General features: G+C 40.9%; 1 long non-coding RNA gene across 1 annotated transcript in view; it reads left to right on the forward strand.

The window, feature by feature from the left end:
• The window catches only part of LOC126984294 (uncharacterized), a 65,942-nt gene extending 60,556 nt beyond the window's left edge, over positions 1–5,386 (forward strand). The window contains exon 3 of the long non-coding RNA XR_007736549.1: positions 5,134–5,386. This is a non-coding gene — a long non-coding RNA (uncharacterized LOC126984294). The remainder of the gene's footprint in view (positions 1–5,133) is intronic.
• Positions 5,387–23,748: the final 18,362 nt, after the last annotated feature.

The following is a 23,748-nucleotide window of genomic DNA, read 5'->3' on the forward strand; positions in this document are numbered from 1 at the left end:
TCAGGGTTATGAAACCATACAAAAGGAACAACTGAGAATCTGCTAGATTATCTTTAAAGTTCATTTTGATTTTTAGAAAATATTTGTCTTTTATTTTAATTTTTTCATCGAACATTTTTTTTTCTCATTTTTTATTAACAATAAGGGGCCCCACCTTTTTCCCTCGTCCTTCCTGAATAAAATGCTTTTTGAATGAAGCAAACTGGTTAAGAAATAAGGGAGGATAATTGAAAAGAAGACAAACCATTCAACATGGGAAACGCCCAAGTAGAAACCTCCCCTTAAGGGAACCTTGGTTTAGTTCTCCAGCCACTGAATCACCCTGTCAGCCCGTCCACCGAGAAACTTAACACCTCCGCTGCTGTGCTCACACTCGGAGAGCTCAGGCATTAAAACCGGACGCAATGTGCATTGGCCTCCAGAGAATGCACACAATGACGTCTCCACAACAACATTTCCCTCACGACAGTTAGCAATTCATCTGCTGAGTTTTATTATTGTAAGTGCCTTAAATAGCCACATTTTTCTTAATAAATCGTATTCACGACAATAGGGCAAGGTTTGAAAAATACATTGCCGAATTCCTATCCTTATCTGACGCTTTGATAAAAAAAATCCCGAAAAACGATATAATACTGTGCCTGAAACCCATTGCAGGCTCCTCTCAGCACTGCCTTCTCCCACCGACTAGGACTTTTTCACGAGTACATGTCTCTGTACTCAAGCTATAGATGATAGGTAGAAATCTATCTTTCCCTGAATTTATTCGGACCATTCTGATTGATTGATTTTAATTAGTGAGTGGTTACATTTTGTGACTGCTGAGACAGTACAGTGACAACGTGCCAACTCTTACAAGAATAACCCACTAAGGTTGTCGAACTTATTTCGAGTGGGGTCCCCTTTTTTACATCGAAGCCAATACAAACATGGTCCAGTGTGTGTTGAGGGATAATGTAGTACGCCAGGGGCCAACCAAGATCTTTATATCCCGTGGTGTGGCACTGGTGCAAATCATCATCAGTAAAGAGATTTGATTTGAAAGTAACAATTCGGATCCAATCTTAGGCACGCAACTATCCCTTGCTCTGACGACCACCGCACGTGAATATCTCAGAGCAGGGCAGGCGGAGCAAGGCTGGCCAGCAGTTGGCATTAACAGCACGGACAGGCGAGCCATGCAGCGGACGCCAGTGATAGAGTTACTGGTGTTTACTTACTCACTACAAAATTTATGAAAATGCATTTTAAGCCGCTGGTTATTTTCATTCTATGTAATCTCGGTAAATTATCATTTCATATTTTATGAGATTTACTGACTGATCATTTAGAGCTATTTTCATGCGACATTATATATTTCAGCAGTTAACATTTGAAGTCCCATTACCACTCACACATCACAGCACGTCCTGCGGCAGACAGCACAAGCCAGGCAGGCAGGGGATTGCCGCTTCCATCCGACGTCTCTAAGCAGTACATCACTTGGAAGGCAAACGAACCATACACTTCCCAGCTCGTGACGCCTTAACAAACTCTTTTCTTGGCCCGTCTGGTGCTGGTTCTGGGAGATGCTGCCTTCCGCTGAACCCTGCCCCGCTGCGACCCACATCCCGCTGATGCACACGGAATGGCGAACAATCTAGGTTATTAAGCTGATAAAGAAATTAGAATATGTTAATGGGTTTATTTATAAGTGTGTGTGTGTGTGTGTATGTGTGTGTGTGTGTGTGCGCGCGCGCGAACCCGCGCACTTCTGTGCATGCGGTACGTGCTTGTGTAATGACCCTAGACGGAGTTGGGTACCCTTTGATTCGACGCCTCGGTGATCGACTCACTTCTCCGGGACCAGGGTTCGAATCCTGGGCGGATTGTTGGGAAAAAAATATTATCCACATCAGACAACTTTCTCACTTGCCTCGATAAGTAGAAGTACCGAAATATGACTGTAGAGGTTGGCCCACCGTAACAGTGGTAACTGGTTCTCATTTCTGGGCTGTGTTTCTCCGGGTCTTACTCGATAATAAAAAATAAAAAAGTGAAAATGAGTATCAAAACGTGGAAAACAAAGCATATATAAATCAAAGCAAAAATAAACAAATCGAAATAGAATAAGATAAACCATCTAGATGACCCAAAACGCGAAAAAAAGACTAAACGCTTGAACTCGTGAGGTACCCTTTGACTCTAGAATGTCAGCCTCGACCTTTGGTGGCCTGGATTCGGTTATCAGACTTTTTGGGAAAATAAATATATATTCTCACGATAATATCAATTTATGATGCGCTTCAGATAGTAGAAAAAAACACCATGTGAATGTGTGTGTGTGTGTGTGTGTGTGTAATGCACCTCTCGGTCTGCTGCGGGCAAGGATTATATACTACAAGGATAGCTCACTGAAACGTCATCGATGACGTCATGACTGCGGTGCGTCATCTGGTTAACTGTCACCCTGCTCTCACGGTATAAAATGTAATAGAAAACCCTTATTTATTCTTATTCATGGTCAGATTTTGCGCTTTTTTGATTGCTAAGGATAAAGAATTAAATTAGGCAGCTTTTATGTTGGCTAATAGTATACAATAATATAACTAATGTGAGAAACATGATAAAAACAAGGTGCAGAAATATTGCTGTTTACCATCGATGCACGTTTTATTAACTTTTAGTAACATTGGTTTTCTACAACTTAATTTGCAGGGGTAACTAATCCTGAAATTGAAAATGGTGTATTTGGTATTAATATTTAACATCATAATCTATGTATAGAGCTACTTATATATATCAAAGGATAATGAATGTAATTTTTTATACATAGATATATTGCATAATATTTACGCAAATTTTTAACTAAATGAATTTACCTTTACCAAATTTTTACTTTAGAGCTTTATTGTCTTTTCTTTAATGTTATAACAGGAGAGAGAGAGAGAGAGAGAGAGAGAGAGAGAGAGAGAGAGAGAGAGAGAGAGAGAGAGAGAGAGAGAGACGTAAATGAGCTTATTACCAATATTTCTTATTTTTAACCACCAGATTCACTTGCCCTCGGCCGGACATTTTTTGCGTAAAAAAAAGTGGGGAGGGGTGTTTCCGGGCAGCCAGTAAACCATCCTGGGTGCGCCACTGCCCTTTATACGTTATTCATATTAACCATTGGAAATAATTTTCCTGATCTGATATGACACCAAACTTAGAACAATTAAGGACTTACCATGAATTTACTTTTATTAGACAACCAAGAAGGCAAATGATAGGCCACCGAGTACAAGCACAACTTTATTCCATTACAGACATTCATGAATCTGCAAATTCTTTTTATATCCATTTAACAAAAATAAATGTTTGCAATACAGAACTATCAAATTTTGGAATGTATTGAAGCAGTTGAAAAATGTAAGGTATATATGGCATAAATAAGTGTCTAAGTGTAACAATTATAGGGGTATACGTCTGCAGAGTGTGCCAGGAAAGGTGTATGGTAGGATCCTGACTGAAAGTGATGGAAGTAACTGAAAGGAAGATTGGTGAGGAGCAGGGAGGTTTTAGGAAGGGTAGAGGTTGTGTAGATCAGATTTTTGCTATTAAGATGATGGTTGAGGAGTATTTGGGAAAGGGTAAAAAAACTGTATGCAGCCTTTAGGATTTAGAGAAAGCATATGATAGGATTGATAGAGAAGCTTTGTAGAATGTGCTCGGGATTTATGGGGTGGGAGGGAAGCTCATGGAAGGAATTAAGGCCTTTTACACAGGGGCAAGTGCTTGTGTGAGGGTAAAGGGAGATCTCACTGAGTTTCCCTATAGACGTGGGTGTGAGACAGGGGTGTGATGTCACCTTGGCTATTTAATATCTTTATAGATGGGTGTATGAGAGAGTTGAGAGCTAAAGTTGGAAATGTTGGTGCAAGATTGAAGGTGAATGGAGGGAGCTGGCCTGTAGCGGCATGTTTGTTTGCAGATGACACGGTATTGCTTGCTGAGAGTGAAAGCGAACTTCAGAGAGTTGTGAATGAATTTTACAATGTGTGTGAGGAGGAAGCTGAGAGAACATGCCGGGAAGAGCTAGGTGATGGTGTTTGAGAGGAAGCAGGTGGAAGTGTGTAACTTCAGGATGCCATACAGAGTGAGTGTACTGACAGTGGATAGGTGTAGGATAGTTTTGGGAGGAGAGACAATGGAGGAAGTGCAGGAATTCAAATATTTGGAGACAGTTATTGATAAACATGGAGAGATGGATGGAGAAATAAGGGAGAGGGTTGTAAAGGGTAGGAGTGTGATATAATCACTGTCAAGGGTTATGAGAGGGAGAAATTTATCCATGGAGGTAAAGAGGGGTTTGAGGAATAGTATTCTTCTGCCAAAACTGACATATGGATCAGAGACGTGGACGTGGAATAGGGCACAACAATCAAGGGTGTGTGCTGTGGAAATGAGCTACTTGAGAGAAGTGTGTGGAGTAATAAGGTGGGATGGTGAGACAAATGAAAGTGTGTATGAAAGATGTGGTATGGGAACTTCTGCAAATGGAATAAAGTGTGGAGTTGTTGAGTGGGTGAAGAGAAGCACATTAAGATGATTTGGTCATGTTGAGAGAATGAGGAGGGATGAGATTGTGAAAAAGGTGTTGGTATGTGAGTGAGTTGGGTGGTTCTGGTATGAGAGGAAGACCACTGGGAAGATGGAAGGACAGGGTGAGGGATTCAATACATGTGTGAGAGGGGTGTTAGTAGAGGGGCAGCAATCGAACAGGCAAAGAGAGAGTGTTTGGATAGGGAGAGGTGGAGGCTCTTCTGCTGTGGCCACCCCATTATGAGACGTTCCCGGAGGGAGTTGGGCGTCAGAGAAAGATAGATAGATAGAATACGTGTCTAAATAATGAGTTGAGTAATGTCTGAGTATAGTCAATTTAATATGAAAAAGATGACCACTTTACTTAGAGGAAGCATGTTTGAAAAAATAGACAATTCCTACTTCTTTTCTTACAAAACGTAGTATTAATCAACTTAAAGTTTATCCCTCTTGTTTCTTTTATTACTTAGTCTAAGGGTTATGGCCGAAGTGGTAGCGTACTGGGCCCACATTCACCGCGTGATGGACGACGCGGTTTCGAATCCCCACGCTACCACTCTGATTTTTCAGTCACCGCCGAGTGGCTTAAAACTACCCACATGCTGTCCTGAAGACCACCCATCAACCCGGACTCTAGAGGAAGCCGTCCAAGCGAATCAAGAACGAGTTCCGGGGGGCAGCATGAGCCAATGCAAGATGGCACCACTATAAACACTCGCCTGCGCCAGAACGGGCTGGGCCGACCATCAGGCCCCACCTGGAAGAAGCCTTGGGCCGACCATCAGGCCCCACCAGGAAGATGCCTACCGGCGCAACAGGCAGCGACGAAAAAAAAAAAAAAAAATATATATATATATATATATATATATATATATATATATATATATATATATATATATATATATATATATATATAGTAAATATATCCTACCACATATCCATCAACACGTACCTACATGGCTGGCCAAGATTTCTGATAACAAACAGAAAAGAAATAAACGTCCTGAATTTTCTTATAATATTTTAAGACAGATTACATTCATACAAAATCTAGAACCAAAGATATATATGTAAACTATATCTGAAAGGTGAATGTATTAAAGGCCTCAGACATGGCCAAAGAAATGTATGAGGGCAATAACGCCAACAAAAAAGTTATGATAAATTCTCTAATAATTTACAAGTAAAATTTATATATCTATATTACATTATTCATGTTTCTTTCCTCGTAAGTACAAATATAATAAGAAGTTCCTCTTACTTCAAACATTGAAAAAAGAGCATTTTTCCAGACTTCATCTTCAGTAGTAGATAACTCAGTAGTAGAGAGGCAGTGGCCGAGTGGATGAAGGCAGTGAGCATGGGATTGCAATGATGTGTGTGCATGGATTCAAACCACACCAGTGCTACTTTGAAACATAAGTGTCATTTACCGAGTGGCTTAAAGTCACTTACATGTCACCCAGATGCCTAGCAGCGTATAAGGGGAAAAAAAGGCAATGTCACCTTAGCTAAAACAATTATCACCAAATTGAAATAACTTTTAACTGCAAATTTTGTTTTTTTTCTTTGGATTCAGTATGACTACTTGCTTTCCTTAATTTTGCAATTAAGTTGTTTGATCCTAAAATAAATCCTACATCGAACAAAGTATGATGCTACTTCTCTTGGAATATCATTAGGTATATTGACTCTCTTGATAACTCCTTCAGTAGCCCCTTTCCCCTCTTTTAAAGATACACCATGGTATTCTCTAAAATTTTGCTCAGGAGTAAGGAAGAATTCCCGATAGAAAGAGTGTAAAATTTTCAGACTACCTTGGGTTATATGAGCATCCCAGCTTCTGTCTTCATTTGCATTAGTCAACACTGTTCCTAGATATGGGTACTTTGCTTGAAATTTATGTACAATAAGGCCAAGAAAGTGATTAATTGCTTCTTCTTCTGGAAATTTGAGCTCAAAATCATCCTCTGCACTGTTCTCACATTCTGAAGCAGTAACCTTAAAATCAGGTGTAAATACATGTGATGTTAAACATGAATCTTCAGGAGTGATAGTACTTTCTGAGGAATCTGTTATTTCCTGTATCCCTCGAACAACTGAAGGAGTAGATTCACACTCTACTGTATTATTGTTGGATGAGAGAACTGTGGTTTCTTTCCCCATTATGTAAACTTTCAAACGATGTTGGAATGAAAGTGGTGTTCTGGTGGTCATGACATCTACCCATCTGACGGATGACACTAAAGAAGTGTTCCAATATATCTTGGTTTAGTGTCCTTGTCATGATATAAGACATACTAAATCTTTCATGTAAAGAGTTGTAGAGTTTCCAGTAACTGGCAGCTTATCAAAATGCCTTTCTGGAAAGGTAGAAACTTTCCAGATACTCTGAGACATTTAATGGTTTTCGTTATCTTAGAGATAGTGTCTAGTTGCTTATCATTATCATTTATTAACTGAATGAAATCTGCTGTTTGAGACCAATTCTTACTTTTAATATCCCCATGATTACCAAGAATTGTCAGTGCTTTAGCAACAGTACCAGGTAATAATTGTACAGCAAATTTGACTCGCTGTCTCTCTGTTCCTTTCACTGAAAGGTGTTGATTTTTCAATTTTGGAGCTAATTTTAGATTTCCATTATCTACTAATATCAGTTATCTTACTGGTTCACAATTAATGTGATCATCATTATCAGTTTGGAAGCCACTGTCCAGGAAGTGGTTCCTAACAAGTTTAATAAGATGTGGAGCATTGAGGAACACATGTACCTTACGACTGTGGTCACAGGGATTCAGAAATAAATTTCCATCTTTACTGATACCCAACTTATTCAGCAAGCTGTAATTGAAACTCCCCATATCACAAACAGTTGCATGAACTTCAAATCCACTTTGTTCCATAGCTTTTATTATTTCCATCAATAAGTCTGGGGTAATTTTTTCATCAAATCCATAATACACAATTTGCTTCCAACATCCTAAAATGCCTCTAACCATAACAACCTGAACATAATTATGAGAGGAGAGGATGGTTTCATCTGTTCGCCTGAACTCCCATGCTTTAGCAACTTTCATCTCATCAAATGAGATTACACATGCTTTTTCTCCTGGTGTCATACTTTCGACCCTCTTTTTCATTAATTTAAGAACAATATCTTGAAGTCCTGGTTCAAAGTGGTAAGACTGTGTCCATCTTCTTAAAGTTGAAACAGATGGGTATGGTAACTTAAGGTGTTCTTTAACATATCTATAACCATTTTTATTTAAATTTTTTTTTTACGTCTTTGCCTATTGCGCCGGTAGGCTTCTTCCCGGTGGATCCTGATGGTCGGTCTAAGGCTTCTTCCCAGTGGGTCCTGATGGTCGGCCCAGCCCGTTCTGGCGCAGGCGAGTTTTTATAGTGGCGCCATCTTGCATTGGCTCAAACTGCCCTCCCGGAGCTCATCTTTAATCCTAGAACCTAGAGTCCGGGTTGATAGGTGGTCTTCTGGACAGCATGTGGGTAGTTTTAAACCACTCGGCGGCGGCTGAAAAATCCCAGCTTGGTGGCACCGGTCGGGGATTGAACTCGCGTCCTCCTGAACGCGGGGCCGTCTTGCTATCTGTTCAGCCACCGCCACCGTATTGGGACTTAAAGCTTTAAAAGCAAGGGCACAAGCAATGTCATCCTCTGACCATTTTCTAATAGGATCCTGTGGTAAAAAGTATTCTATTTGGGTGTCAGTGAAGTATGGATGCAGTATATCTATCAACTGGTTAGAAGTTTCGTCATGGTGTTCTAATATGTCTGTAAGTGGCCTTAGCATTCTCCAGTTCATACTGTGATAGAATATTCCTATACTGATCATTATCTTTACGTAGCAGATTTAAGTCTACAGATAGCTCACACACCTTCTGTTCCAGCAATATGTTCTTTCCTCTCACTTCTTCTAACTCTTTCATAACCTCTGATAACTCCCCTAAAAGAGAAGACTGGGAATGGCTGATTTGTGGAAAAGTTGCACATGTCCAACAACCTTGAGTTCTGAAGGCATCATCCTCATTAGTGTGCTCAGGTGTTTTGGCATCATTTAGTACTTATGGCTGTGACTGCACTTGAGAAGCTTTTAGGTCTTCCATAGTACTTGTATGAGGCAGATCTTCTTCAATACCAGGATCCTGTAGTTCGCAATCTGTGTTGAAAGAAACATGTTCAGACAACCAAATTCAGTATGTAGAATTTAAATATACAGTTTGTAGAAGGAACAGAAATTGAACCAAAATTTGCACACTCCTTTCCTAAGTGGCTGTTTTCAAAACCTCAATAAAACTGGTTGCCATTTCTCAGAGTCTTTCTATATATAAATTCTATGTATATCCATATCTCTGATGCCTCGTCCCCCTCTCAGGATTCCTCCATGCGGGTGGCCACAGCAGGAAAGTCTCCCTCTCTTCCTCCAATATTCGTCCAAATGGTTTATCCATCTCACTGGTGGCCTCCCTCTTACATAACAATCTTCAACACTGCTCTTAAACACCTGCTTCACAAACTCATCCTCTCTCATTCACACCATATGCCTAAACCATCTCAGTGTGCCGTACTGCACCCACTCAACCACACCACAATCCACTCTGTGTCGTTTCCCCCATCACGCAATTATCGTTTTCGCTTCTTATTATACCTCCTAGAAGATAATAATTTATTAATATCCCCCAAATAATGTGAAAAGGAAGCAAAATTTGCCTGCTTCCAGTAGTGAAGAAATAGTTTTTTTCTTATTATCTATCAATCTGTCTATGCCTGAGATATTTCCCTTAAAAGAGAGTAGCCATGACAAGGCACTCATCAGGGTTTGGGGACCCATGCTTCCTTCCCCTTCTGTGCCTTGTCTGTTTGTAGGACTACACTATGTAGGATTGGGCTCCTAATACCTTTGCCCCATCCCTTTTAGTAAATTTTTACATGTAGGGAATACAGTGGCAGAATTATTAAGACCCAAACCACAGAGTTGAAGAAATTCTTTGATATTTTTTTTATTTAGAACATACAATACATACAATACATTCACACACATTAAACGCCCCAATCGTTATGGTTCGGGGAGTCACAGTCCCTTCCCCCTCTACAGCTTGTCTGTTCGCTGGATTATATTACAGGTGAGAGGGGTCCTAAACCCCCTTGCCCTTGCCCTTTTAGTAGCCTTTTACAACATGCAGGGAATACTGTGGCAGAAATTCTTAAGCACCATGCTACAAAGCAAGATAGTATAAAAATAAATTCTTGGCATTCAATGGCAAATAAATCTTTAAGCTTTAGTTTCAGTTGTAATGACATTTGCTTAAATGATCACTTGCGTATATTAAATAAGCAGTTTAGAGAGGTAGGCAGTTAGGAAACAATTTTTGTTGGAAATACTGGTATTCAAGTGAGAGAAAAAAAAAACGTCCATTCTAGTTCCTTTCACTCCAACTGCAGACAGACATGACTGGACATACCCGGACACATTGACAAGACACAGATGATATGGACAATGGTCGACACATGGACAGACAGTGCCTGGTGCTCCTTAGTCACACGAGTATTACTTGTCACCATTGAGTAAAGAAAGTGCAGTAGAATCTATGATAAGCTCCATTGTGATAAAAAATACAAATGCTTGTTTACCCGGATCTACAACACCTTGCTCTACCAAAGAACTCTCAGTCAGTGAGGTGGACATGTCAGAAAGGTCTCATCCTTATGTATACTGCCATCACGTCCTGTTTAGCTCCCACACTTACAAGATTTTAGAGAAAGGCAATTACAGTTACTAAATAAATTACATAAATTAGATTACTACAAATCTGTTACATAATTACCTTGGTACTGCATTTGTTCATCACTTGGTGGTGGTGTAACTTGGGGTGTAACTCCAGGTCTATCACCGTCTTTCCATGCTGTGACTGCAGCTTGATTACTGCCATCAGTACCTGCAAACAAATACAATAAATAAAATTGCTATTATCTTGAACTACCAAAATCTAGGTAGTAGCCTATTGCATAATCAAATTGTAATTAGTGTGGACGAAGTCTATGCAATTTACCTTATGGCCACACAGACGAAATGTACCTAATACTAAAATTTAGTTATGTGTGTGTATTTATCTAGTTCTATATACCTAGTTGTGAAATACAGGAAAAGAGCCGTACTAGGCTCATGCTGTCCCGTCTCCATAACGCTTATTATCCAGTTTGGGTTTAAATGCTGTGTGTGTGTGTGTGTGGGGTGGGGGGGGGGGGTTCTTTACAGGCCACCCAACCTCAGCAGGCAGGACACTGATATATTACTACAAGAGATAGGCAGGGCGAGCAGGAGCAAAAATGTCTGCATAATGGGGGATTTTAACTATAGGAATATAGATTGGGAAGGCGTGGTGGGTGATCTAGAGTCTGAGGATTTTCTGAAAGTAATACAAGATAATTTTCTCAAGCAGACAGTAACAGAGCCCACCAGGGGTAACAACATTCTGGACTTGGTCTTAACTAACACCGAGTATATGATCAGCGAGCTAGATGTTGGGGGAGAATTAGGTGGCAGTGATCACAAGGAAATTAGGTTTAAATTAGACTGGGCGGTGACCCATGAACTCAACCCGGTGTTGGTGCCCGACTTTAGAAGAGCTGATTATGAGGGGCTCAGAAAACACCTTGAGGAGGTAAATTGGGAAACCTTAGGGCTGGATGAGGGCCAGATCTCAGGGCTGGAGCCGGAAAGACAGGGGAACCATGTAGAAATGACGTACAATAATTTAGTTAGAGAAATTGCAGAGGGTCAGAGACAGCATATCCCTTACCAAGCACGTAGGAAGGAAAATAACGACCCCAAATGGATGACCCGCAGACTCAAGCATGAAATAGGCTTGAAGAGAGGAATTTATAGGAAAATAAAGAACGGAGAGATCCACCTCAGGGGTAGGTATGTTGAGCTAGCCAGGTCGGTGAAGAAGAACACCCGCCTTGCAAAAAGAAATTATGAGATTAGGGTAGCCAACGAGGCCAAGAGCGATCCCAAGGGCTTCTTCAAATTGTACAGGACGAAAACAAGGGACAGAATTGGACCGTTGAAAACAAACACGGGCGAGCTCGTTGAGAATGGAGAAGATATGAGCCAAATGATGAATGACTATTTCCTCTCAGTTTTCACGCAGGAAAATCTAACAACCATTCCGGAGAGAGTTCAGATATATGAGGGTGACGAGAACGACAAGTTGAGGGATGTGATCATCACTAGGCAAGTAGTCCAGGATGAGATTGGTAGGTTGAAGAAAAACAAATCGCCGGGCCCAGACGAAGTATTCCCAAGGGTTCTGAAAGAGTGCAAGGAAGTCCTTAGTGGCCCCCTTGCCGATATCTTTAAAATGTCGGTAAATTCTGGGTATGTGCCCAATCAATGGAAAGTAGCTAATGTGACGCCGATTTTCAAAAAGGGAGACAAGTCAGCCACCTCAAACTATCGCCCAATTAGCTTAACATCAGTTGTGGGAAAGATGTTAGAGTCGATTATAGCCAGGAGCATTCGGGACCATCTAGAAAAGCATAATTTAATTCATGACTCACAACATGGGTTCACAAAGGGTAGGTCTTGCCTTACTAACCTGTTGTCCTTCTACACTAAAGTAATCGAGGCGGTTGACAGAGATGAAAACTATGACATATTATATCTAGATTTTAGTAAAGCGTTCGACAAAGTCCCTCATCACCGGCTATTACTAAAATTACAGGCTCACGGCGTAGATGGGAAAGTTTTGAGCTGGATCAGGGCGTGGCTTAGTGGTAGGAAGCAGAGAGTGCAAATCAATGGTAGGAAATCTGAATGGGGCAGTGTTACGAGTGGAGTCCCACAGGGGTCGGTGCTGGGTCCTCTGCTTTTTATTATTTACATGATGTAAATTACATCAATGACTTGGACACAGGAATCAGTAGCGATGTCAGTAAGTTCGCAGATGATACCAAGATCGGTAGAGTAATCCAATCAGACAGCGACGCTACCGTTCTCCAGGATGAGCTTGACAGACTATACGATTGGGCGAGGAAGTGGCAGATGGAATTCAATGTCGGGAAGTGTAGCATTTTGAGTGTAGGTAGGAATAACCCCTTACACAATTACTCCTTAAATGACACTCCTCTAAGCAGGTCTGGGCGGGAGAGAGACTTAGGAGTCCTAGTGAGCGCTGACCTCCGTCCTAGGGCTCAATGCATTCAGGCTAAAAATCGGGCAAACGGAGTACTAGGTTTCATCTCAAGGAGCGTGAGCAATAGGAGCGCTGAAGTCATCCTCAAACTTTACTTAGCACTAGTTCGACCTCATCTCGATTATGCAGTTCAGTTCTGGTCCCCCTATTATAGAATGGATATCAAGATGTTAGAATCTGTACAGAGGAGGATGACGAAGATGATTCAGGGGGTGAGGAACTTGCCTTATGAAGACAGGCTAAAGCAGTTAAATCTACACTCTCTAGAAAGGCGAAGGGTGCGAGGAGACTTGATCGAAGTTTATAAATGGATGAAGGGATTTAATAAAGGGGATGTCAATAAAATTTTGAGAGTGAAAGAGCCAGGTAGGACGCGTGGCAATGGTTTTAAGTTAGACAAATTCAGATTCAACAAAGACATAGGCAAGAATTGGTTCACTAATAGAGTGGTGGACGAATGGAACAGGCTTGGGAGCCATGTTGTGGGTGCCAATACCATAGATACATTCAAGAAGAGGTTAGATAAAGCCATGGATGGTGAGGTAAGGTGGGGTTGAGTGTACAGGAGCTGCCTTGTATAGGCCAACCGGCCTCTTGCAGACTCCTTACGTTCTTATGTTCTTATGTTCTTATGTAATTCACTGCACGGTCTGCTGCTTGTCTCAGTTGAGGAAGACAGACATTCTCCTACAAAAACATCTCAGAGCTCATACTGACTGATAGGGGTGGGCAGGTACCGGTACCAGTACCGGTACTAACGGTACCTGCTAAACGGTACGGTACCGGTACCAGTACCGGTACTAACGGTACCTGCTAAACGGTACGGTACCGGTACCAGATTGCTCGGTACCGGTGTGGTGTCATGAGACATCCGGCTATAATAAGACATCCCATCCTGATCTGCGCATGCGCGGGACCCAAGGTTTACAAACACAGAGTGTTGATATCGTCGTTTGTCCTAGGCAAGATGGCGACAAGGCACCATGGCAGCTATTGTGGGAAAATGGCCAAATTCAAGGATGACATGGACCCTATTATTCATATACTACTAAATGGAGAGTATCCAAGAAACATGACTATCAATGAGAAGAGAAATCTGAGGAGACAGCGGGAGAATATTTATTGAAATACAAGGGTGCAGGTTATCTCATTTATCAGTTACTGACATACAGGGGGTGTAGGTTACCTCATTTATCATTTACTGACATACATACAAAGGGTGTAGGTTATCTCATTTATCACTTTCAAAAAGATAAAGAATAACTTAGGTGGGACGTTTCATGATGGGCAGTCGACAAAAGACACGGTACCGTGTCATAGCTCATCCACGCTCTGTTTGTAAACAAAGTCAGCGCATGCGCAGATCAGGATGGGATGTCTTAGTATAGCGGCTGTCTCATGACACCACACCGGTACCAGATTGCTCGGATTTATTTATTGGATTTATTGATAATTCTTCATATCCGATTCTTTTTTTTTTTTTTAGGTTGCTAATAAATATTGTTATTGTTATTAGACTATGGTCGAGTACATCCATAATAACTATACATGCTATTTTTTTATCGAGAAAATAAATAATCACTTCATTCAGAGAGAGAGAGAGAGAGAGAGAGAGAGAGAGAGAGAGAGAGAGAGAGAGAGACACACTCACACTCACACACACACACACACACACACACACAGTGGACTTTTTTCTCTCATTTATCTCTGCCCTCAATAATTTATTATTATTAGGATGTGTCTTCTGTTGTACTCTCTCTCTCTCTCTCTCTCTCTCTCTCTCTCTCTCTCTCTCTCTGAATGAAGTGAATATTTATTTTTTCGAAAAAAAAAATAGCATGTATAGATATTATGGAAGTACTCGATCATAGTCTAATACATCAATAAATAAATAAAATAATAAAATAATGGAAACAGGGCTGTGATGGAAACGAAAAGCAGGACAAAATGTGGGACTTGGGGGAGACGTCAGCGGGCCGTGTGACTCAGCAGCGAGCACAACATTCAAGGCTTAAAGCGTCTCCACAGGGCCCATACCGCATGGCGACGGGCGAGCGCCGAGCGTCACTAAGATCCAAACGGTGCCTGCACTAGCGGCAATGCTCAGTGCCGAGTGATCATGATGCTTCCCGGCACTGGGTACCGGTACCGGGTGCAGGCTGAATAGATTCTTCTCGGCACCAGGTACCGGTACCGGGTACTAAGCATTGCCGCTAGTGCTGGTACCGTTTGGATCTTAGTGACGCTCGGCGCTCGCCCGTCTCCATGCGGTATGGGTCCTGTGGAGACGCTTTAATCCTTGAATGTTGTGCTCGCTGCTGAGTCACGGCCTCGCTGACCGTCTCCCCAAGTTCCCACCATTTTGTCCGGCTTTTCGTTTCCATCACAGCTCCCGTTTCCATTATTTTATTATTTTATTTATTTATTGGAGTTACTGGATAATTCTTCATGTCCGATTCTTTTTCTTTTTTAGGTTGCTAATATATATTGTTATTGTTATTAGACTATGATCGATAATTAGTATACATGCTATTTTGATATTAGACTATGATCGATAATTAGTATACATGCTATTTTGATATTAGACTATGATCGATAATTAGTATTCATGCTATTTTTTTATCGAAAACATAAATATTCACTTCATTCAGAGAGAGAGAGAGAGAGAGAGAGAGAGAGAGAGAGAGAGAGAGAGAGAGAGAGAGAGAGAGAGAGAGAGAGAGTTTTCTTCACAGGAAATTTATTTGGGAATTTCATCAGAAGTCATTAAGATAAAAAAAATAAAAATAAAACTTTTTTGGGTACCGCTACCGGTACTAACGGTACCTGAGTTTTCGGTACCGGTACTACCGGTACTCAAATTAACGGTACTTGCCCATCCCTACTGAGTGATCTTCAGGTAGCCCTAGGTCTGAGACCACTCACACACCACACACCAGGATGCATATTTCCAAACGGTATACTGGCTTGGTTACCTGGCTCTTTTGCAGCCCTCGCCACTTTTTTAGGTAAGATTGGGTTAGATTAGATTAACCCGTTGTAATCACAATAAGAGTACTGTTTTCGAAAATATCCCATGGTTAGTTTGGGAGCAATAGGCTAACTAGAGTGTAATCCCAAGCACGGGACTAAGCCTGTATGTATATTAGGAAACTGCTCTGTGTTAGGCCAAACCACCCACCCACCAACCTCAGGGTATTTGACTGAAGGTAAGGTTAGGTTTGGTTAGGTTGGGTTAACTCATGTCAAGATCTCCTGAGTATATTGGTGTGGGAAACACAATAAGACCAATTTCAAGAAAGTCTTATGGTTAGTTTTGGAGCTATACCCCAAGCCTTATTCTTATCAAGATGCTGAATGGTGAGAACAGATTGGCAATACAGCCCGTATAGCTACAGCTTGGAAAAATGGAACTGGGACAGTGAAGTTGCAACTCCTCTACTTACATCCCGTACCTACGCACTGATAGGTAAACAGGGGCTACATGGGAAAGGAGATAAAACCAAATTAACTCCAGCCCAACCCCAGTCCTCTAGTGTGTGTGTGTGTGTGTGTGTGTGTGTGTGCAACACTATACACATCAAACTCATTCAAGAAGGCTCAATAATATTCCTTACCAGTGCCATCAAGCACAGTACTCTCGACAAACCAATGTCGGTGCCTAGCAGCTAATCTTCTGCTTCGAGTATCGCTGCCCTCTGAAAATGAGAATGACTGATGTAGTGATGTGCTACCACACCTAACACCTAATAGCTACACTTCAATTTAAAATTGTCATTTTCCTCACTGAGTGACATTGACTGATATATATATATATATATATATATATATATATATATATATATATATATATATATATATATATATATATATATATATATATATATATATATATATATATATATATATATATATATATATATATATATATATATATATATATATATATATATATATATATATATATATATATATATATATGGTAACGCTGCAGAATCTATGTTCACCGATTTGTCTCAAGTTGCAGTTGTGGGTAGGATATACACCTTACTTAACTTCCCTGATGATTTAAGTTGGCGGTCGGCCTCAGAAAATGATAGGGAAATTTTCTTATCTTTTAAAAAAAAAATGGGGAAATTACCCTATATTTTAGGGGCCTTTTTTTTAGTAATTTGACCAGGTTAGGGTTAGATTGGGGGATAGAAGGTTAGGTTAGGTTAGGGTTGTGTTTGGGGTGGGGGGAAACGCGTACGTTATGCTTTTGAAGGGGGGTCATGCATGGTTTCGTTACCTGGGCTTAGGTTACGTTAAGTTAGGTAGAGGGGGTCGAGGAGGGCGAAGCCCCCCCCCCCGTTAGGTGTTGGTTTTAGTATTGAATATTGTACATCAGACTAGGGTGGGGGGTCGAGGGGGACACAGCCCTCCCGATAGGTATGGGGGGGTCGAGGGGGGGGGGCGTAGCTCCCTCGTAGGGTACTCTAGACTGTTAGATTTGGGGAATTTTTCTACAAACTTTTTCACCGTAGTCTTTTTTTGGTCTTGCCAAATCTGCCCTATTTGGCTTCCCCCACCCTAAAATCCCACTTTCCCACCAGATTCCCAAATTTGTTGGTGCTGGGGAGGGATGAGAAGGGAAGAGAGAGGGAGCCGCTAGACAGATTTAACAAAAAACGTCCAATTGGGGGGGAAACCGCGGAGCAGCTGCGCGAAATCTTTGATTTCAACACAGCAATTGGAATTTTCTGGAGCCGACCGCCCACTTAAATCGTCAGGGATGTTAAGTAGGGTATATATCCTACCCATATCTGCAACATGAGACAGATCGGTAGAGAATATGGATACTGCAGTTTTACCATATATATATATATATATATATATATATATATATATATATATATATATATATATATATATATATATATATATATATATATATATATATGCTACCTACTAAACCCTTACCCTACTACTCCAAAAATATGATGCCCCCAAGTTAAAGACATAAAGGGTCCGCAAAAAGCCCACTGGCCTATACTTGGCAGCCCCTGTCTGCCTACCGGGGGTGGCAGTGTAGGACCTATTATCCACCTCCCCAAGCCTATCTAGTCTCTTGAATGCAGTAATCTTGCCACATCCAGCTTCTACATGGCCACCCAGCCTATTCCACTCGTCAAGTACCCTGTATCCCACCCACTACTTCCTACCAAATCTTCTTATCCATAAACTTACCTAACCTCTTTTTGAATACATTTAAACTACTGTTGTACGTATACTACCTTCCCTGGCAATGCATTCCAAAAATCTACCACCCTATGGCTATAAAAATATTTTCGTAAATCCAACCCACACCCTTGTTTCCTAATTTTCCTATCATGACCCCTAGTCCTGTTTCCCTCCTCTAGTGTAAAGAAAGTTTCCACATCTAAGTAATCACAATCTGAAAACATTTTATATAGCTCTATCATATCTCCCCTTAGACATCCCCACTCAAATGAAAACATATTTAGCTATTTTAACCTCTCCCTATACCCCAGGCACCTCACTGCCTGATCTAAACCCATGCTGAGAGTCCATAATTAGTCTATACTGATATAAATGCTCCCAAATACTACCCTTAATAATTTTCTCCAGAATCTTACACACTATACTAGTCAAATTGACTGGCCTATAATTACTAACATCCTCTTTCCTACCTTTCTAGCTAACTTGCAGTCCTGAAGTATCTCTATGTACCTAAGTGAGCTATTAAAAATTAAATTAAGTGCTTCAGTAACACTATCTACACCCTCCCTAAGTACCCTAGCATGTATATCATCAGGACCACTTGCTTTCCTAACATTTAACTTTGAAATGTACTTCCTAATGATCCCTGTTTCTATATTAATAGTATCTAATACTTCTGAGCTACCTATCATGCTACCTGAACCAAGGCTTCCTAAATTTTCCTTGGTAAACACGACGAAAACTGTTTGTTTAATAATTATATCATGTCCTCATCATTATCTGCTACGTACCACCCCATCCTTTCTAAGTGGTCCAATCCTATCCTGATTTTTCCTATCACTGACCCTATAATAACTAAATAATGTTTCGGGATTTTTGCTCCCATTTCTACCTAATTTAATCTCTGACTCCCTTTTACTTCTCTTGATAATTATATTCAGTTCATCCCTAATCTGTCGGTATCTAATCAAGTAGGGTTGAACCGATTAATCGGAAAGTAATCAGTAATCGGCCTAATCGGCCACTTTGCCGATTAATCGGTAAGCGGCCTTTTGAACAATTAAATGGGGCCGATTATTAAAATATTTTCTCTTTTATAATACAATGTACATAACACAATATCAATAATGTTATTGTAAGGATGGTGATGTTACCAAAACTCTAATACCTTTCCACAGCATTTATTTCAAACAAGTCCCTATGCTAATATATATTAGGTAATTCAAATTGATATATAAAATTATGATATGAACTGAAGTACCAGTATTTGCTTCAACTTTGAAACTAGAAAAAAAAATCAACATATTACTTTATATTACAACCAAGCAAAATTATATTCCTATTTCAACTTGCTTAGTATCGTAATTGAGCAATATCATTCACCATGCCTGCCGTGTATAGCCTATATATGAATTTTTAGAAACAATAAGTGGAACGTCACCAGCTTACATTACATAGGCAGCATGCTCACTGAGACACACTGACTGACTGACAAGCAAATGATAGCCTGTGGCTTGGGTCTCACGGGACATTATTCAACCTTTTCATCACTGTAGCTACATAAAGTTAGCAATTATTTCATTTTAATATGCAGTAATTATACTGTTTATTTTGTACTAATAAAAAAAAATCAAAACATGCGTGTTTTTAGTTTATAAGTAAACACAGTGTAACAGATAGTAAATTAGTAGAAGACTTGAAAGACTGATAAACTTTCTGTACACTACCATTTCTAGTAACATCTAGGATCACCACAAGAATGAGAAAACTGGCAAATTCTAACATATTAAAACCAGGATGTTTCCACAAAGCAATGTTGCGGCGCCTAATTTAAATCAATCAATCAATTCCCCAAAGCAAGGCTAAATTATAAGTAACAAATTACTAGAAGTATTTGCTCTCCATACAGATGACAGTTGGGCAGTAAACAAAGTTGTAAACATGAGGGTTACGGTATGTCTTTAACTTTGTGGTACCAGTGTCCAGTAATTAATGAAGATTAATCACATCTACAATTTCTAAATAATCGGCCGATTAATCGGTATCGGCCGATTATTGGTTACCGATTAATTGGCAATCGGCCAAATTGCTTATCGGTGTAACGCTATAATCAAGTCAACTTCCTCCCCACTGTTTTGTAACTTATTAAAAGCCCTCTTCTTCTCTCTGATTTTCCTACCTATCTCCTGAGTCCACCACAATGGTTTCCTACTTCCTTTCCTAATAGCCATGTCTGGTATGCACTGTGCTACTATTTCCTTTAATATTCCCATGAATACATCCCACATCTCCTGTGCTGTCTTATTTTCTAAAATTTCCTTCCAGTTCACAACTCATAATAACTGTCGTAACCTCTCATAATCTCCCTTATGATAATTTGGAACCCTTGTTCTATTTATTGTCCTAACAGTACTAATAACAATATTAAATCTAATGATGTGGTGGTCGCTATTACCTAACGTCTCTCCTACCTCAGCATCATTCACACAATGCTCGATATTAATTAATACTTGATCCAATATCTTTGTTCCCCGTGTAGGTTTGTCTACTACCTGCATTATATAAATATCTTGAAAATTTTCAACAAACCTATTTCCACGAACGTCTCCTACTATTGTCTCCCAGTTTACTGAACTAAGATTGAAATCCCCTAAAAAAAATGTCCCCTTAGAACACCCCCTATTTACCTCATCTACCATAAGCTCGTCAACTTCAGGTCCCTGACTCGGTGGCCTATATAATGCACCTATTCTTTCTGTCCTATTTTTATTTGCACTGACATCCACCCACAATGACTATTATATCATTTAAATTTGTCACCAACCTGACTGGAGGGGAATGTATCTATCAGTTATCACATAAATAACTACCCCCCCCCCCCCTTCTTCAGTGTTAAATGGGACGACTTTGTACGGTAGGTATTATGTAGGGGTTATAAAGACATTTCCAACGATATTCGATAATTCTGAGCGCATCAGAGAGATTCCTAATAAAGGTGGAAAACGTGTACTTTGATCATTATCTACGGGGTGAAACTGACAAACAGGATATCAACATCATACACATGGGCTCGTACTACATACCTGCTTCAAGTTTTGAGTTGGGAAGTTGTAGAGATGGTACTGCCCGAGGGTGAAGGAGCCTGCATTTTCTTGGTGATGATCCTGACTCGTCTTTCTTGATACGATATGCCTGCTTGTAATCACTTTCTTGAAAATGTTTGGAGCACACCCGCGCAGACTTCACCTTCACTTCATCTTTCCGTTTGCAGGCCAAAATCCACTTCTTCAAGGTGTGTTTGTCTTTAGGAAACCGAAAAAAACTAACACATTGACGACTTCCCGTAGTTGAGCCACTGTTTCACCCATTTTTTTTTTTTTTTTACGTTGTTGCCTATTGAGCTGGTAGGCATCTTCCTGGTGGGGCCTGATGGTCGGCCCAAGGCTTCTTCCAGGTGGGGCCTGATGGTCGGCCCAGCCCGTTCTGGCGCAGGCGAGTGTTTATAGTGGCGCCATCTTGCATATACAGCATAAATCATCATTTTAACTGAGCACGCTACGGTGAGAACTTCGGGGAGTGAACCAATTTGCCGCCGAGCAACATGTGTTTACATGTGTGACGTCATCCGAGGTGCATTGTGGGTAAAACAAATGCTTTGTGAGCTATCCTTATATTATATAATCCTTGGCTGCTGGTCTCTCGAGACAGCCAGCCGTTTCCCTACGGAAGAGCACAGAGCTCGTAGTACCGTGTGTGTGTGTTTGTGTGTGTGTGTGTGTGTGTGTGTGTGTGCATCCGCGAGCGAGTAAGTGGGCAAGCATGTGTGTACCATGGTAGAAGGAACACCAGGTAGTCTTGATCCCCCCTACCCCACCACTCTCTGCGCATTCTAATTAAGGGCCGCTTTCACAGTCACGTTTGTTTGTGTTGATCGTTACCAATGAGCAGCGACCGCCGCTACCAAAAAGAAATCCGCTTTCACAGTCGTCTTTCGCGGCGCTGTTTGTTTGCATCAGGGCCCGAATTCACAAACAGACTCAATAACTACGAACTAACATAACTACGCACTATTGATTTAGCTACCGACGTTAGTGTCAGATTCACGAAGCAAACCTTAGATTGTAATTAGAGGCGCGCTAAGTCAGCGAGGCCGCTGATTGGTTGATGACGTCATTGGCCTTGCAGCGAATCGCAAGCACGTTTACAGAACCGTCAGCCAATCCTAGGGAGCCCCCTCCAGCTGCTGGTTCAAGAAACCCATTCTCTTTTCCCATTTTTCTTCCTTTCAAGGCAAACTGTACTAAATCGTAATCTACGAATTCAATTATTTCGTTGTTTGCTGCACATTTACGTCAAAGTAGCTCTGCTGTTCGATGTCTTGTTACCTACGAACATGCTTAAGATGAAGAAAAAGAAGATACGGAGGAGATTGAGGCAGGAAGAAAGCAAATAGAAATATGGGACAGATATCGAGGCAGACAGAACGAAGGACGGAAGGAAGGAATAGAGAAAATTAAGACTGTCTTGCCATATCTGCGGCCCAACTCATGGGCTAGCTGTCACCCGACAAAGGTCCATGGTCCCTCCACGGATGGGGGCGGTGTCACGGGCAAAATTAAGCCCGGACATCCACATGCCTCTGTTATCTTAGCTCAAGCTCGTGTATGTGGGGTTCTTTTCGACTGATATGGCGTCTAGAACTAGCATAATCATCATTCTTTATTATGATGGCAAAGACCATGTCAAAATTTGCCTCATTAAATAAGAATACATAAAGTTCGGCAGCTTTCCCTCGTCGCCAAGCCATCCTCCAGAGCACCACTCCGACACCCATGATCGCACATTCATTTTTCTCAGAAAATAGGATACCAATCACATATACATCAATAAATTTCCACAGGTGAATACTTAGGGCATGTTCACACCAAGTTGCGACACTTGAGATTCATTAATAATGACAGGGGAAGGAAAAATATAGGCCCCTGTCATCGATAAAATTGAGCCTCGGGCAGAATTGAGTCTGGGCATCTATATGCCTCGGATTTCTTCGCTATTATATATTGTAAGATCGTTCTGTTGACATGTATGGGTAAATGAACGCTTTCTGTATCTACATATAGAAGGAAAACGCAAAATTCTCCCTAGTAAATCAGAAATTACATAAAGTTCGGCAACTTTTCCTCGTCGCCAAGCTATCCTCCACGGCAGGCAGAGGAGGGAGGTCTGGCAAATCCCCGGCCGGGTGTTGCCATACCGCCCACACTTATCAAATACCTCTCAAAGGGTGCATATCTCATCATTTTATAAAGAAATGGGCCTCCTCTACTCGCAAAGTTATATTTCAAGTTGAAAAACGCGATTTATAAGGATTTATACGTAAATCTGATAATATTGTTAGCGTTACCGTCAGCTCCGAGGCAGTAGTTATTTAACAACAAATTTAACGTCACACAGAGCGCGGTAAACGTTTGTAGATCCGCGCGCTAACCCGTGACGTCATCGATTAGTTTGTAGTTAGCTCTGTGAATCTCGATGTTCTCAAAACTACGCACTAAGGGCCCAAAACTACGAACTAAGCCTTTGTGGATCCGGGCCCAGTACCAGAGATTGGAACCTCTGGTAACCCAGCTCTGGTAGCCGCGGGGGCTCCCCAATGGATCTCACCAATGACATTAATTAGTAAATAATACAAATTCTTGCTCTCAAATGGTTATATTATTTCTTTAAATAGATGTGAAAAAATATT

This window comes from Eriocheir sinensis, chromosome 5, assembly GCF_024679095.1.
Source record: "Eriocheir sinensis breed Jianghai 21 chromosome 5, ASM2467909v1, whole genome shotgun sequence".
Taxonomy (NCBI): domain Eukaryota; kingdom Metazoa; phylum Arthropoda; class Malacostraca; order Decapoda; family Varunidae; genus Eriocheir; species Eriocheir sinensis.